The sequence below is a fragment of the Rhineura floridana genome, chromosome 1 (genome assembly GCF_030035675.1).
Source record: "Rhineura floridana isolate rRhiFlo1 chromosome 1, rRhiFlo1.hap2, whole genome shotgun sequence".
Classification (NCBI taxonomy): domain Eukaryota; kingdom Metazoa; phylum Chordata; class Lepidosauria; order Squamata; family Rhineuridae; genus Rhineura; species Rhineura floridana.
This window is the reverse complement of record NC_084480.1, coordinates 306,353,131-306,369,753: the sequence shown is the minus strand read 5'-3', so window position 1 is coordinate 306,369,753 and position 16,623 is coordinate 306,353,131. Positions and strand designations below refer to the sequence as shown.

Sequence of the window (16,623 nt, the reverse complement as noted above, 5' to 3'; positions counted from 1 at the left end):
TTAAACATTAGCTAAAGTGAAGACAGTGGCTATCTGAACATACTCATTGTTGGAAGGGCTGGCTATTGTTAGCTGCAATTGCATGATTGTCTTAGGCATTCACATGCTTTTTAAAATGAACTCTCTAGTGACCCTCTCCCCCCTCCTGTCAGGGATTGTTTGGCAGTGCTGTGAGCTGCTGTGTTGTGTATGGGTAGGGACTTGGAAGCTCTGCTATGTGCATGCAGTTTGTTGTACAAAAGTAATTTGTTCTCATTGATCATAGAGCATCTGGTTCTAGCCATGCTCTCATTTCTACTGCTCTCATACTGGAAATGCATGTGCTGAAGCAGTTACGACTAACTTCTTTCTTAAGAACCACTCTATTCTCCAGATGGTGATCTGGGCACTGGAAGTGTATCATCGCATAAGCTATAAGGGTGTTATGGCACCTTTTAAAGACTAACTGATTTATTGTGGCATAAACATTCATTGACTACAATCTTTAAGGTGCCACAAGACTGTTTGGGTGATATACGATGTTAGTTATACTTAAGAGTAAAGACCCATTGAAATGAGTATTGTTTTTTGTTGCTTTGCTGCAAGAGACTAATATGGTTACCCCTATAGAAATCATATGATCTGACTTTTAGGCCTTCTTATAAAATTAATGCCATCTAGTAGTAAGGATGGAGCATGGGTTCTTCGCCATAGCTAGGGCATTACATACAAAATCCAAAGAGGAATGTCCGTGATTTAATATTTTCTATTTACATATCTTGATCTGCCAGCCCCCCTTTTTTTTACAAATGAAGTTATATACAAACTTTCACTACAGCTCAAATATAGTGTACTTAGACTTTCAAAAAGCCTTTGACAAGGTACCTCACCAAAGACTTCTGAAGAAGCTTAGCAGTCATGGAATAAGAGGAGAAGTCCTCTTGTGGATAAGGAATTGGTTAAAAAGCAGAAAGCAGAGTAGGAATAAACGGACAGTTCTCCCAATGGAGGGCTGTAGAAAGTGGAGTCCCTCAAGGATCAGTATTGGGACCTGTACTTTTCAACTTGTTCATTAATGACCTAGAATTAGGAGTGAGCAGTGAAGTGGCCAAGTTTGCTGACGACGCTAAATTGTTCAGGGTTGTTAAAACAAAAAGGGATTGCGAAGAGCTCCAAAAAGTCCTCTCCAAACTGAGTGAATGGGCAGAAAAATGGCAAATGCAATTCAATATAAACAAGTGTAAAATTATGCGTATTGGAGCAAAAAAATCTGAATTTCACATACGCTCATGGAGTCTGACCTGGCGGTGACCGACCAGGAGAGAGACCTCGGGGTTGTAGTGGACAGCACGAGGAAAATGTCGACCCAGTGTGTGGCAGCTGTGAAAATGGCAAATTCCATGCTAGGGATAATTAGGAAAGGTATTGAAAATAAAACAGCCGATATCATCATGCCGTTGTATAAATCTATGGTGTGGCTGCATTTGGAATACTGTGTACAGTTCTGGTCGCCTCATCTCAAAAAGGGTATTATAGAGTTGGAAAAGGTTCAGAAGAGGGCAACCAGAATGATCAAGGGGATGGAGCGACTCCCTTATGAGGAAAGGTTGCAGCATTTGGGGCTTTTTAGTTTAGAGAAAAGGCGGGTCAGAGGAGACATGATAGAAGTGTATAAAATTATGCATGGCATTGAGAAAGTGGATAGAGAGTTTTTCTCCCTCTTTCATAATACTAGAACTCGTGGACATTCAAAGAAGCTGAATGTTGGAAGATTCAGGACAGACAAAAGGAATTACCTCTTTACTCAGCGCATAGTTAAACTATGGAATTTGCTCCCACAAGATGCAGTAATGGCCACCAGCTTGGATGGCTTTAAAAGAAGATTAGACAAATTCATGGAGGACAGGACTATCAATGGCTACTAGCCGTGATGGCTGTGCTCTGCCACCCTAGTCAGAGGCAGCATGCTTCTGAAAACCAGTTGCTGGAAGCCTCAGGAGGGGAGAGTGTTCTTGCACTCGGGTCCTGCTTGCGGGCTTCCCCCAGGCACCTGGTTGGCCACTGTGAGAACAGGATGTTGGACTAGATGGGCCACTGGCCTGATCCAGCAGGCTGTTCTTATGTTCTTATATGTTCAGCTTCTAGGGGCTGAATTAAATTCCTTTGTGGGTCATATCTGGCTCAGTTACCTGTACTATTTGGCTGTCCTTGTGCTAAAAGCATGCTAGGTAATTTTGGTGCAATTGGTCTGTCCAAGTGAATTGAATGGTAGTTCATTTCTCCTGTTATCCTGCTACCCTTTGAAAATGGCTTCCCTTTTCTCTCTCACCTCCACGGTGGTTTTTAAAAAATAAATAAACTGATGGTCATGCCTTTTATACTGTGTTAAGAAACACCCTGCCTTCATTGTTTTGAAACCAAGTAGACCAAAGAAACTGTGGTCTAATATGGATGGCCCTCTTAGGGGTACAGTAGAGCAACATATTTTAATTACTCTTTTCTGTGAACATAATACAGATAAATAAACTAAAAGACACCCAATTACATAATCTGCTGAATCTTCACTGTGTGGGGGTATTGTACTCTCCCTGTGTGTCTGTCTGTCTGATGTATGTATTTAACTCTGGGATATCCAACATTATACAATGGAACTTCTTCTCCGTGCCCTTTCAGTCCTCCAGCACCCTCATCTGCTGTTGGAGGGTCCTCGGGGTGGGGGTGGAGGTGAAGAAGGAGAAGTCTGTTCTGTAAGCAGGCTGTCACTGTTGGATGTCCCCATAATTTTCAACATTTTATTAGATTTTGTTACCTGGAATTGGTTAGTTATTTCTCTGTATGACATATACCAGTATGTCTTACATTGGGTGGCCTTCTTTTTAATGTATTCTATTCTCTCATCTTTTCAGGTTTCACAGGCAAACTGCTGCACCTGCCTTTTAAGGATTAAAAGTCTACAGAAGTTTCAGGACAATATTGTCACCTGGTAAGCATTTGTAAGGTGCTCTTGCCTATAAATACATTTTTCCCACTTTTTGTGAGAGACTTCTATTTTAACTGTTCAAAGCTACACATAAATGTGCTACCTTATCTGCAGATACTCAGTCTGTGTGAAGATTGGATTATTGTTTCCTAAAGGGAAAAACCAAAATCCCCTCAATTGTGTATTTAGAATATAAACACATCTATTTGTCAAAGAATTCTAGGAAATGTAGGTTGATGAGGGAACTCGAAATGTAGATTCTCCCCCCCTCCCCAGTATTACACGGGTGTATCCCAAGCTATGCACGCAGAGTTCTGCTTCTCTCCCTGCACACTCCCAAAATCTGCTCTGGAGGCTCCCTGAACCCTCTGGAGCAGGGTTTGAAAGTGTGCAGGGGGCTGCTGGAGAGATGAGAGGAGGAGGAAGTTCTGTTGCACCAGCAGAAGTCTGTTGCTCAAGTGGAACAGCAGCATTGGATGTAAACCACAATTTCCAGGGTGAGAGGAATGTACTATTAATTTAACAATCACATTTTGACAGCAAATGCAAACCATGGTTTGCCAGTTCAGATATAATGGCAAACTATGGTTTCTGACAAAGAGATATTACCTGTTGGGAAGTGTGTGAGGAAGAGCAAGCAAGTGAGTATAAGAGTCATGTGGTTCCATGCTATTTTCTGTTTGTTTAATTAATTTTCTTCCATTTATATCCCACTTTTCTTCCATCATGGAGTGGTGTACATATGGTTTCCAGTCAGTCTCCCATCTAGACATTGACCAGACACAGACCTGCTAGCTTCAGGAATGTAGTAGCCTCATATGTTTTCAGACCATGCAAAGCAGCCCAAAGACAGTCTTGCAATATAGCCACTCTGCCTGGTTGCCTTGTGACAGGTTAAGATTACCTTCAGGCAATCCAGCAGGGAAGCTTTTGTAAAATGGAACAAAACTTGTTTCCTTTTTCTTTCAGGACATTGGTGTGCCGCAGGTTATGTGTGGGCATGCAGACTAGTGAATGCTTTGATGGGCTAGTAATCTTTGTAGATTTTTTTATCAGATGTGGTAATGAATGGGCATGCTTATTCCTCCAAAAATAATGATTTCCAAAATATATTTCCTGATGATTTGGGAGGTTGAATTTTAAACTTTTTCACAGTCTCAGCTCTTCATGTAGGCAGGTCAGTTCCCAGCCTGTGCAGGATTAGCAGTCTTTTTCCCTGAAAGAAAAGTAGCAGCTTTCCAAGAAAACGAGCAGTGTGCTGGTTTTCTGTTGTAGCAAAACTGCACTGAAATGAGAACATATTGGAATAAGGACATCACAGTGATTTAGTAGAATGTGGTCATCTGGTCTGGATTAGAATGATCAGTGGCTGTTCTGAAGAAATACAAATTATGGCAATTGTGTATAGCTTACACATGCAAATTGCTTGATTGCTTTCTGACTAATAATGAGTTTCTGATTGGGCCCCAGCACTGATCAGTAGTGAGCTGTGAGGTTGTATCCACATTTTTTTCTTGCATGTTTGCTGACTTGTGGCAAACCATTTGTTGCCTTGTAATACTGATTTTTAGGCTAAAATCCACAAGTTGAGATAAAGCATCACAGATACTTAAGACCTTAGTCAATGAGGCTGCTACTACTGCACTTTTAATGAAAGTTTTGGGTACTTTGTTTTATTTTGCTGTGGTCTATGAACTAATCCAATAAACTTTATTCTAAAAAAAAAATCTCACAAGGTGCTGTCAGAGAGCTCTTGTTAACACCTCCTCTTCCTCCCCCCCCCCCCACTGTGGTCTAAATGACAACTGATTCTTGAACAGAATTCTTGCCACATGCACTGCAGCTGCTCATTCTTGTTACATATGTGTGTGGGATTATAGGAGCAAGCAGCTGAAGGGCACAATAAGAACAGATCTTTGTCGCAGTTCACGAGGGAGGGAGGGGTTAATGAGCCCCATTGTCTATTTGTCATTTCTGTGGGACCAAGCACTTGCCATGTATTTTAATATGTAATTTTATTTTAAAATGTATATTTTTAAAACTGCTGATTTTATTTATATTTTGAAAATGTATAGTTAAGCTTGTTTTAGCATCTCATTTTATTGGTAATTTGGATGTATATTTTATGTGGCCCACAGAGAGGTTTTCATCATTAAGCAGTATAAAAATCCTGTTAAATAAATAAAAACAAAATCCTGTATAAAATAAACATGCGGTTCATTTTCCTGCTCTTTCTTTCATCGTTGTTATCTGTTTTATTTGTATGCCACTTTCACACAAAATTGTGCCCAAAGTAGCTCCCAACATAACAAATGAATAACAATAAATATAACAATTCAAAAACATACTAGGAATGATTAGAAGTAATCATAATGTCAATAAGTAAATAAAAAAACACCAATCTGTACAACATTGTATAAACAACACCAGTAAACTAATCTAATTTAGTAGCTTAAAACTAAATAGGAGAGAGAACAAAGCCTAACATCAAAATAACCGTGCATCATGTGGTAGGTTGCTTCTGGTTTGATTTTGAATTGATTTATTAGACTTGTATATCACTTCATACTAAAAGAAAACACAACAACCTCCAAGCAATTTACAATATGTATAATACAATAAAGCATAACCTATTAAACAATATCAATACAGAGCAATTATATAAACACACCGAGAAGTCCAGATTGAGTAGCTGTAACAACAATATCATTAAAGCTGCCCAGGAGAATAAAAATATTTTTCTAATGCTGAAATGATAGCAGTGTTGGTGCCAGGCATGCCTCACTGGGACGATCATTCCAGAGATGGGCACCTATTATAGAGGAAGCCTAATCTCTGGTTATCATCCTACATGCTTCTTTTGTTGGTGGGACATGGAGAAGGACCTTGGAGAATGAATGTAATGTTTGGGCTGTTTCACATGGGAAGAGGCAGTCCTTTAGGTAACGGGGTTCCAAGCTACATAGGGCTTTAAAGGTGAAAATCAGCCCTTTTAATTGAGCCTGGAAAATAACTGACAGCGAGTGAAGTTGGGCTAGAATTTCCTTTTTGTTCAGTGCAGAACGTGGCAGGCATGCTATCTTCGAAGGCAGCCCCAAGTACAATGTATTGTAGTAATCCAGCCCAGCTATCCCCATCCAGGTCAGATCGCAGCTAGGCCATCAATCAGAGTTGGTAGAAGGCACTCCATGCCATGGAGGCCACCTGGGCCTTTGACTACAATGTTGGATAAACATGTCAGGGAAACCACTGCTAAGGGTCTCAGTTGTCTGGATTGAACATCAATTTATTGGCTCTCATCCAGTCGATTACCAAGGCCAGATCCCAGTTCAGCACATCCACCGGCACATGTGCTTGAGCTGTATAGAAGAAATCAGAGTTGTGTGTCATCAGGTTACTGATGGTAACACACTCCAAAAGTCCAGATGACTCTGCTCAGTGGTTTCATGTAGATGTTAAATAGCATGGGTGATAAGATTAAGCTTGCAAAACTCCATATTGGACCAAAGGGCCAATCAACTTTTCTCCAAGCACCACCATTTGGAGTTGGTCATTCAGACAGGAGGCAAACACCATAAAGCAGTGCTTCTAACTCCACATCCTGACTAGCCATTCAGAAAGATTCCATAGTTGATGGTATCAAAAGCCACCAAGATTGCAGGGTGTATTGATAGAGAGACACTTCCCTATCTTCTGACACAGGCCATCATGCAGAATGACAATGGTTGGAGCCAGCCTTAAATATCAGTTGAAATAGGTCTAGAAAATCCATCTCATCCAAGAATTCCAGGAGTTGGTCAGTGACCACTGTGATGCGTCCTTCCCTGGCTCTCCCTGTCAGGTTCCTACCTGCTCGTGGTTACTGCCTGTCACTAGGCACCACCAGGGACTCCACCAGTCCGGACCGCTCTCTCTTATGGTTTCTCTCCCCACTCTAGCACAGATCTCAACAGATCCCCGTGCTAGGCAACCACCAGTAACGTCCCAATACTAGTATTCCCAGAGACTCTGAATACTGGTATTGTTATTCTCTTCACCGCTGCCACCATTTGTTACAGTTCCCCTTCAGCCTTGGTCATTACCTTACCCTCCCTTCTGGTCTGTGAAACCCCAGCCAAGGATCAGGCCTTTGGTAAACCAAATTAAGTATTTATTACAGATAACAAAGCTAACAAGATTAACAAGATTTCTTCTTAAGGCACATAAGCATATGGTTTTACTCAATACTAATCCGAACTCCACCTCCCTCCTGGTAAACAACTCTCTAAACCCCACCAAGCAACCCACTCAGTTCTCTTCTCCCCCTCTGATTCCACTCTCACTCTTCCTTTTATACATTCAGCCATTTTAAACACTCAGCCAATCATCTCGCATTCTACTGCCCATTCACTCCCCCTCTTTCACTCCACTTACCATGTATCTTCTAAACAACCAACACTTACCATATATACATTAATATAGGAACATCACATTTCCCCCCCCCTTAAACAACAGCAGAGTATTATTCCTGTTCCAGGATTTATACGTCGCGTTAACAAATAAAAGTCTCTATGGGGAAAATGTCTTTCTTTGTTCCTCCGTCTGGTCACGTCACTGCAGTCCCAGCCACTTGCCTGGAAAGTCCATCGGCCAGTACATTGTCCTTGCCTTTGATGAACTGGAAGTCCACTTGATAGTCCTGTAGGGCCCAGGACCACCTCTGCAGCATAGTGTTATGGTTTTTCATAGTCTGCAACCATAACAAGGCCCGATGATCCGTAGTCACTGTGAATCTTCGTCCCCACACGTATGGGCGCAACTTGTTCAGTCCCCACACGACCGCTAGGCACTCCTTCTGGACCGACAAATAGTTTTTCTCCCTCGGCGTCAGCTTGCGACTCAGGTACGCCACTGGATGTCTGGTGCCTTCTCTCTCCTGTAGCAAGACGACTCCCAGCGCTAGGTCCGACGCATCTGTAGCCACGATGAATGGTTTCTCATAGTCTGGTGCTATTAATATGGGTCCTTGGCACAAGGCTTGCTTCAGTAGATCAAAAGCCTTCTGACATTCATCCGTCCATACCACACGCTCAGAACACTTCTTCTTTGTTAATTCATGCAAGGGGGTTGCTATTTCCCCAAAATTTCTCACAAACTTCCTATAAAATCCAGCCACACCCAGAAATGCCCTTACTTGTTTTTTGGTTAAGGGGATCGGCCACGCTTGTATTGCCTCCACCTTGCTCCATAAGGGGATGATTTTCCCACTCCCCACCTTATGTCCTAAATAGATTACTTCCTTTAGTCCAAACTGGCATTTCTTAGCTTTTATTGTGAGGCCTGCTTTTCTTAAGGCCTCCAATACTGTTGTCAGGTGTTGGACATGCTCAGGCACCGACTTGCTAAAAATGGCCACGTCATCGATATAGGCCACTGCAAAATCTGACATGCCTCGCAACACAGTATTGATTAGCCTCTGAAATGAACTTGGTGAGTTCCTTAGTCCCATGGGTAAGGTCACAAACTCATATAACCCATCTGGTGTACTGAAGGCAGTTTTGGCTCTGGATTGTTCGTCTAGTTCCATTTGCCAAAATCCTTTACAGAGATCTAGTGTAGAGATAATGGTTGCTGCCCCCAATAACTCTAACATTGCATCTACCCTAGGCATAGGATACGCATCTGGGACAGTAATTTTATTGATTAGCCGATAATCAATGCAAAACCTTGTCGTTCCATCTTTTTTCGGAACCAGGACAATACATGAGGCCCAGGGACTGATGGATTCCCTGATCACTCCTAATTCCAGCATATCTTCCACCTCCTTTTTGATCTCATTCAAGACTTTCCCATTCACACGGTACGGAACAGATCTGATTGGGGCATGATCTCCAGTATCAATGGAATGTATAACTATACTGGTTCGGCCAGGTTTGTTGCTAAAGAGATTCCTATAGGTTTTCAAAACTCTCAGAATCTCCTCTTTTACTTCCTCCTTCACCTCCTCTGACCATTCCACTTGATCTACCCCTCCTTTGTCTTTGCTTTCCTATACCAAATCTGGAAGTTCAGGCCCACTTCCCTGAGGGAATAAGGTAACTTGCAACACCTGTGCATCCCTGGTATGGTAAGGCTTTAACATATTTACATGAACCACTTTGCTTTTGTTTAATTGGTCTGTGGTAATTACATACGTCACTGTGTCAAGCCTTTCTCTGATGGTATATGGTCCTTCCCAGTTAGCCTGTAATTTGTCATGTTTCCTGGGTATGAACGCCATAACCATATCTCCCACATCGTACACACGTTCCCTGGCTGTTCTGTCATACCAGTAACGTTGCTTCTCCTGTGCTTGACTCAAATTCTTTTCCACCACCTCCATCATTGATGTTAATTTATTGCGGAATTCCAATACAAAATCTACTACAGATGTTTTGTACTCTCCCAGGGTTCCTTCCCATGAATTTTTTAATAGTTCCAAAGGTCCCCTCACTTTTCTAGTGAACATGAGTTCAAAGGGTGAGAAGCCTGTTGACTCCTGAGGGACTTCTCTGTATGCAAATAAGAAGCATCCCAACCGTTCATCCCAGTCTTGTGGGTGATCTTGAACGTAGCTTCTTATCATGCCCTTCAAAACGCCATTGAATCTCTCTGTTAACCCATTAGTGGCGGGATGGTAAGTAGTGGTCTTTAGATGTTTTAGACCACAACATTTCCACATACATTGCATCACTTCTCCCATGAATACACTGCCTTGATCCGTCAGCACTTCATGAGGGAAACCCAGCCTCATAAAGATTTTTAATAAAGCCTCTGCCACTACAGGGGCTTCCACGGATCTTAGTGCTTCTGCGTCTGGGTACCTGGTGGCAAAATCCACCACCACCACTAGATATTTCTTGCCATGCCTTGTGGGTTTGGAAAAAGGGCCCACCAAATCTATTCCCACTCTATAAAAGGGTTGTCCAATTATAGGAAGGGGCTTTAAGGGTGCCTTAGTCTTTACTCCACTTTTTCCCACCTTTTGGCATATTCCACAAGATAGACACTGTTGTTTTACATCTTTGGAGATGTTTGGCCAATAATAGTGTGCAGCCAATCTCCTCTTGGTCTTTTTTATTCCCAGATGTCCTGCACATGGGACATCGTGGGCTACCTCTAGCAATCTGGTTCTGTATTTGCTAGGTACTATTAATTGCTTCACTGGTTCACATTCATCCTTTCTCTCAGCAGGCATCCACAGTCTATATAAAATCCCATTCTCACACACAACTTGATTCCTCAGTTTGTCAGTGAAAGGAATCTGTTGGGTCAGAGCTTGTTCCTTTATCTGCTTCAAACTTATATCTTTTTGTAGCTCTTCCCTGAATTGATCTGCCTCATCATTATCAGAGACCACTTGATACAGTTTGTCTCCTTCAGCAGGCCTGCTAGTGGTTGCTATGGTGACCTGAGGCTGGTTAACAGATTCCACCCTGTTTGTTTCAGCCCCCCTTAATATGGCTTCTTTTTCTCTGCCAATTTGCTGTCTGGTCACTACATAGATCTTTCCCTTCCCAGTATTACTGGTTCTTGTTGCTGGGCATTAATGCCTACTTTATATCGGCCCTCTCGGCCTCTCCAAGTCATATCCACCAGGGCCACAGGCAAACTTTCTGGTTGACCCCTCAGTCCTTGGATAGTCACAGTTTCCTGAGGTAATATTACCTCAGATTTTATTAAATCTGGCCTCAGTAATGTCTGAGCGGCACCAGTATCAAGCAATGCCCAATAATTTGCCCCTTGTACACTCACTTCCTCTTTCAGACTTGAATCAAGGTCTGTTACTTCTGTCCAGTTTATCTGGCAGAACTGAACCTTTTTCGCTGTTTCTAAAGCCTTGGGCTCTGTTTCCACTGCCCTTGTCTGAGCAGGATTACTAATGGGGTTGGCAACCTCACATTGAAAACGTAGGTGCCCCGGTCTACCACATTTGTAGCATAATTTCTTCTCACTTTTAGGGTACACAGATCCACTCTGGGGTGTCCTGTGCCCTTCAGATTTTACTGGAGGACTCACTCTCTGTGGTACCACATCCCTTCTGCCAGCGTTATATGGTCTGGGTTTAAAATCTCTTGATGTTTTCCCCACCCAGCCAGTTCTGTTGGAGGCGAAGTGATCCGCCATCTCTGCGGCCTCCTGCACCGATGTAGGGGAACGGTCTTTGACCAGGAGCCTTATTTCTGGTGGTAACTGATGGTATAATTGATCCAATATCATGAGGTTTTTCACCTCCTCCACAGACTGAGCTTTTGCACTTGTCAGCCATTTCCCAAATATATCCATCAGTTTTGCCCCCAGCTCCATGAAAGACCTCCCTGTCTGTATCTGGCAGTTTCTGAAAAGCTTTCTAAAATAATCAGGCCCCAGTCTGAATCTTTTAAACACTGCTTCTTTGAATTCAGCATAGGTGACGGGCCTATCTGAGGGGAAATATTGGTATACCTCAGCCAATTCCCCTTTAATCAGGTTTGATAAATACCGCATGTATTTATCTTCAGGTAGCCCCCACAACTGAGCTGCTTTTTCAAAGGTGCTGAGGTAAATTTGAGGATCTTGACCAGGCTCATAGACAGCAAAGTCCTTTGGAGTAATTTTTATTTTTGCTCCATCTCTGTCCTTTCTTGTTTCATCAGAATGAAACTTCTCTCTTTCAAATTTTAACTTTTCTACTTGTAATTCATCCACTGCTCGTTGCTTCTTCCTCTCCTCAAACCCCATTCTCAACTTCTCAGTTTCCAACTCCCTCTGTTTGTCTTTTTCCTCAGCCTCAAAGACCCGCTGTTTGTCTTTTTCCTCAGCCTCCATCCTCATTCTCTCAGTTTCCACCCTCAATCTCTCAGCTTCCAACTCCCTCTGCTTGTCTTTTTCCTCAGCCTCCCATCTTAACTTCTCTCTCAAGTACTCTAAGCGGGATTGCTTAAATATCCTTCTCCTTTTGCTGGGCAGTTGCAAATCCTATAAGTGCTACCCTCAATTCATCTACCCCTTTACCCTCGTGAGGTAAATTGAATGTTATGCACTTCTCCACCGGCTCCTCTCTTTTCATTTTTATGTATTCAGCCATAGTGTTTGAGTTCACTCACTCTTTGCCACACACTCTTTGCCAGTCACTCTCACAAGTAATCTTGTTTTGTTATTTCTGTTTGCCACACAACTATTAGGGATTGTCTAGTATTCGTATCTCACTGCTACAGCCAACACCTGTGACGTAGTCTCCTTTGTCACCACATGTCTTTGGGACTCTCTTTGGTTCGTATCTGGATTCTCTGTTGTTCGTATCCCACCGCTACTGCCACCACGTGATGATGCGTCCTTCCCTGGCTCTCCCTGTCAGGTTCCTACCTGCTCGTGGTTACTGCCTGTCACTAGGCACCACCAGGGACTCCACCAGTCCGGACCGCTCTCTCTTATGGTTTCTCTCCCCGCTCTAGCACAGATCTCAACAGATCTCCCTGCTAGGCAACCACCAGTAACGTCCCAATACTAGTATTCCCAGAGACTCTGAATACTGGTATTGTTATTCTCCTCACCGCTGCCACCATTTGTTACAGTTCTCCTTCAGCCTTGGTCATTACCTTACCCTCCCTTCTGGTCTGTGAAACCCCAGCCAAGGATCAGGCCTTTGGTAAACCAAATTAAGTATTTATTACAGATAACAAAGCTAACAAGATTAACAAGATTTCTTCTTAAGGCACATAAGCATATGGTTTTACTCAATACTAATCTGAACTCCACCTCCCTCCTGGTAAACAACTCTCTAAACCCCACCAAGCAACCCACTCAGTTCTCTTCTCCCCCCTGATTCCCCTCTCACTCTTCCTTTTATACATTCAGCCATTTTAAACACTCAGCCAATCATCTCACATTCTACTGCCCATTCACTCCCCCTCTTTCACTCCACTTACCATGTATCTTCTAAACAACCAACACTTACCATATATACATTAATATAGGAACATCACAACCACCCATTCAAGAACCTTGCCAGGGAAGGGAATATTTGTAATTGGACAATAGATGTTCAGATCTTCCTGGCCTACAAGGGTTTCTTAAGGAGTGGTCACATTTTTAAGCAGCCTCTAAGAGAGGCATTAAGTACCTCCTTAGTCCAAATTGTCATCCCCTCCCTTCCAGATGTTATTAAACAGGCAGTACAAAGGTCAAGAACACAAGTGGTCACCCACACCCATCCAAGCATCTTGTCTATATCCTTAAGCCTTGTCATTGGATGAATTTCAGATGTTATCTAACCAGACCTTCCTCTGGACATCACATGAAATTGATCTGCCACAACTAACTAACAAGCTCTAACCCCCTCTGGATACAAGTAATTTTATCCTCAAAACATCTAGTAAATAAGTTTCAGTAGTTTGTTGTGTGAGGGCTGTGCTACCTCCTTCAGGTCAGAATATAATAGACCAGTCTACCACCTTTCATAGCTCTGCTGGATGGCAAGCCAGGAACTCAACTGAGCCAGAGAAGCAACCCTTCCTTATTTCCTTCATTGACACAGAGTAGGCTCAATAATAGGCACAATATATACGTGTGCTCAGTTTATTTGTTTGGAGACTTTCTCCGCTTGTATTCTAGCAGTCTTCCAATTACCAATTAATTACCCTGAGGTCCTGGGGATATACCATGGAGCTTTTCAGGTTTGGCGAAATGAAAGAGGGTGCTAAAGAGTGGGATGTCAATTGCCTGAGTCATGTCTGCATTCCCCAAATTGACTGCATTACACAAACTGGCCAGGACTTCAGCAGTATCTCCAGACTTGTCAACTGGAAAATCCCCCAGAGCCATCTGGAAGCCAAGTAGATCTATCAGTCTCCAGATGTGGACCCATTTTAATAGGTCCCCCATCTCTGAACTTAAGCTTGCTGTGTGATGGTTCTAACTGCATGGACAAGTGTTTTAGCCATGATCGCCATTCACTCTGTTTCTCTCATATTAGCAGCTGTGGGATTGTGTTAATGCTTGGCTTGTCATGTGATTTGTTTTTACAGATGACGACTTTCCCATGTAGTTAGACCTGCCATATAGTGAACATTTAAGCAGCTATATCATGAGCTTCATATAGACATCTTAAATCATGTTTTACTTCATTAACCTTGGTTATGATTCCAAAATCCAAGCTAAGTCCTTCATGTTTGTCCAGGTAGACACCAGAAAGACTTGTTTGTCACTTTGCAAGAAGAGAGTCTTGAAAAGCAGAGGAAAATGCCTTAACCATGGTTTGTAGACACACTTCAAACACTGATTTTGCATTCTGAATAATTTTTGCTGTCAGGTAAGCTGCTGTTGCAGGTACGATCTGCATTTTGAGAAAAGTTGTTCTGGGAACTTGACTTAATTCATGGGATCCACAAATACTCAAAACTTGGTTAGAAAAATATGGCTATTCTAACAAATGTTCAAGCTCCCTAGGAAGAATTTGCTGTTTATTCAAACCTCTCTTTTCCTTTAAAGATGCTTGCTTGTGTCTATAAATACTTCTTTCGGTTGGGAGGAAGAACACAAAACTGTTATTTGAAATCTTACTGGAAATGGTTTCATTTCCTCTTCTTTTATGTTTTTAGATTGGGAACAAAAAGAGAGAGCAGCACTGGCTATAGGTGAGAATTTCATTTTGTTGTTTGTGTGTGTCCATTTTGGCCAAGGCACCTTTCTCTAATCAGGTGCCCTCCAAATGTTGGATTACAGCTCCCGTCATTTCCAACTATTGACAATGCTGGCTGAGGCTGATGGCAGCTGTAGTCCAAAACATCTGGAGATCATCAGGTTGGGGATGGCTGGTCTCAGGGAATTAAGAAATTGTGTATGTTGTTCACAAGTCATTACTATGCACCACCATCCTTCACTTGTGGAAAGTAGCATGTAAAATGATGCATGTCCTACTAAAATGAATGGAGATAGTACAGCTGCAGACCCTGGTGTGTTGCATTCTTAATGTCTGCAATTTTATTCTGTTTTATGTACTATTTACATTGGTGCCTTGCCTTTCTATAACTAGGTGCCTCAATACTTATCCAAAACATTCCAGCATCTTAAGGATTATTTCACAAATTATAATGCATGGTTGAAAACAAGCCTAATGACTGTTGGGATCAGATGAAAATGTCATGTTGAGAAGTGAGCATTCTCAACGGATGTGAGCTTTTTATGTCTTTGCTTTACTATATATCTAGCTTGCAAGTCAACCTAAATTTATCACATCATCGCAAAGATGCCAAAGATGGATTTAGTAGCAAATGTGAATTGTGTACATTCTGAAATCACTTGGCCTCTTTATCATATATGTAGCTTAGTATGGCTCTATGTGGCCTTCAGTTGGAACTGCTTCAAAAACCATTGGTTCTGGATTACTGCATAAAGATCCAGCCATACATTGCCACAGCAGTGTAAGAACCTCTTTTCTTTAGTCACTGTGTTAGTAAGGAAGTTGGCCCCATTCATGACTACAAGGATGTGAGTCCTTTTCGTTCCCACTTGATCAGTGCTGTCTCTCTTGGCTGGTCAACAGTCATTTGGGAAGGAGCCATGAAACTGGTTTGGCCACATGGTTGTGTCCTCTAAATACTGTTGTAGTGAAAAAGCTACAGGGAAGCCTCCCATACTGCTGCAATATGTAGGTACCTTTCATATTTTAGACTCTTCCCTCTCACTTGAGGCTCAAGTAGCCTCGGTGGTTAGGAATGCGTTTTACCAACTTCGGTTGGTAGCCCAGCTACGTCCCTATTTGAGTAAAGAGGACCTTACATCAGTGGTACATGCTCTGGTAACCTCACGTTTGGATTACTGTAATGCGCTTTACGTAGGGCTACCTTTGAAGACAGTTCGGAAGCTACAACTAGTGCAAAATGCGGCGGCCAGATTGCTGACAAGGACCAAGCGGTCCGAGCATATAACACCTGTTCTGGCCAGCTTGCACTGGTTGCCAATATGTTTCCGGGCTAGATTCAAAGTGTTGGTATTAACCTATAAAGCCTTATACGGTGCGGGACCACGATACCTTGCGGAACGCCTCTTCCGATATGAACCGGCCCGTGCACTACGTTCTGCTACGAAGGCCCTCCTCTGGGTTCCAACTCACAGGGAGGCCCGGAGGGTGATGACAAGATCTAGGGCCTTCTCAGTGGTGGCCCCCGAACTATGGAACAGTCTCCCCGAGGAAGTACGCCTGGCGCCGACTCTGCTCTCCTTCTGGCGCCAGGTCAAAACCTTGCTATTCTCTGAAGCATTTTAAGTTACACTGATTTACTTTTTAAAATGTTTATTGTATTGGATTGATGATTGTATTTTAGTATTATTTTGTTATTCATTGTATTTTTATGCTATTTTATGTTCACCGCCCAGAGAGCTATTGCTAGTTGGGCGGTATATAAATTTAATAAATAATAATAATAATAATAATAATAATAATAATAAAGCTTTGCCACCATCGCACATGACTTGGTTACATCCAGTTTAGATTATTATAATGCAGTCTGTATGGAGCGGCCTTTGAAGAGCATTCAGAATGCATAAGCTAAAGTACTAACACACATTATTTTGAATGTACAGCTCAAATATTTATTGTCTTCATTGGGATCCACTCTGTTTCCAAGCCCAATTCAAAATGCTGTGTTGAAGCCCTAAATCAAGGT

The 16,623-nt window shown here is 42.4% G+C and overlaps 1 protein-coding gene across 4 annotated transcripts in view; it reads left to right on the top strand.

Annotated features, from left to right (window-relative positions):
• CYRIB (CYFIP related Rac1 interactor B) overlaps positions 1 to 16,623 on the top strand; it is a 96,969-nt gene that overhangs the window by 58,558 nt on the left and 21,788 nt on the right. For 3 of the 4 annotated variants that reach the window (XM_061606763.1, XM_061606747.1, XM_061606757.1), the window contains exons 2-3: positions 2,886 to 2,962; positions 14,557 to 14,592. The gene's annotated coding sequence lies outside the window, so the exon portion shown is untranslated. Of the gene's footprint in view, positions 1 to 2,885; positions 2,963 to 14,135; positions 14,268 to 14,556; positions 14,593 to 16,623 lie in introns of all 4 variants that reach the window. The other variant, XM_061606772.1, reaches the window with a different exon arrangement.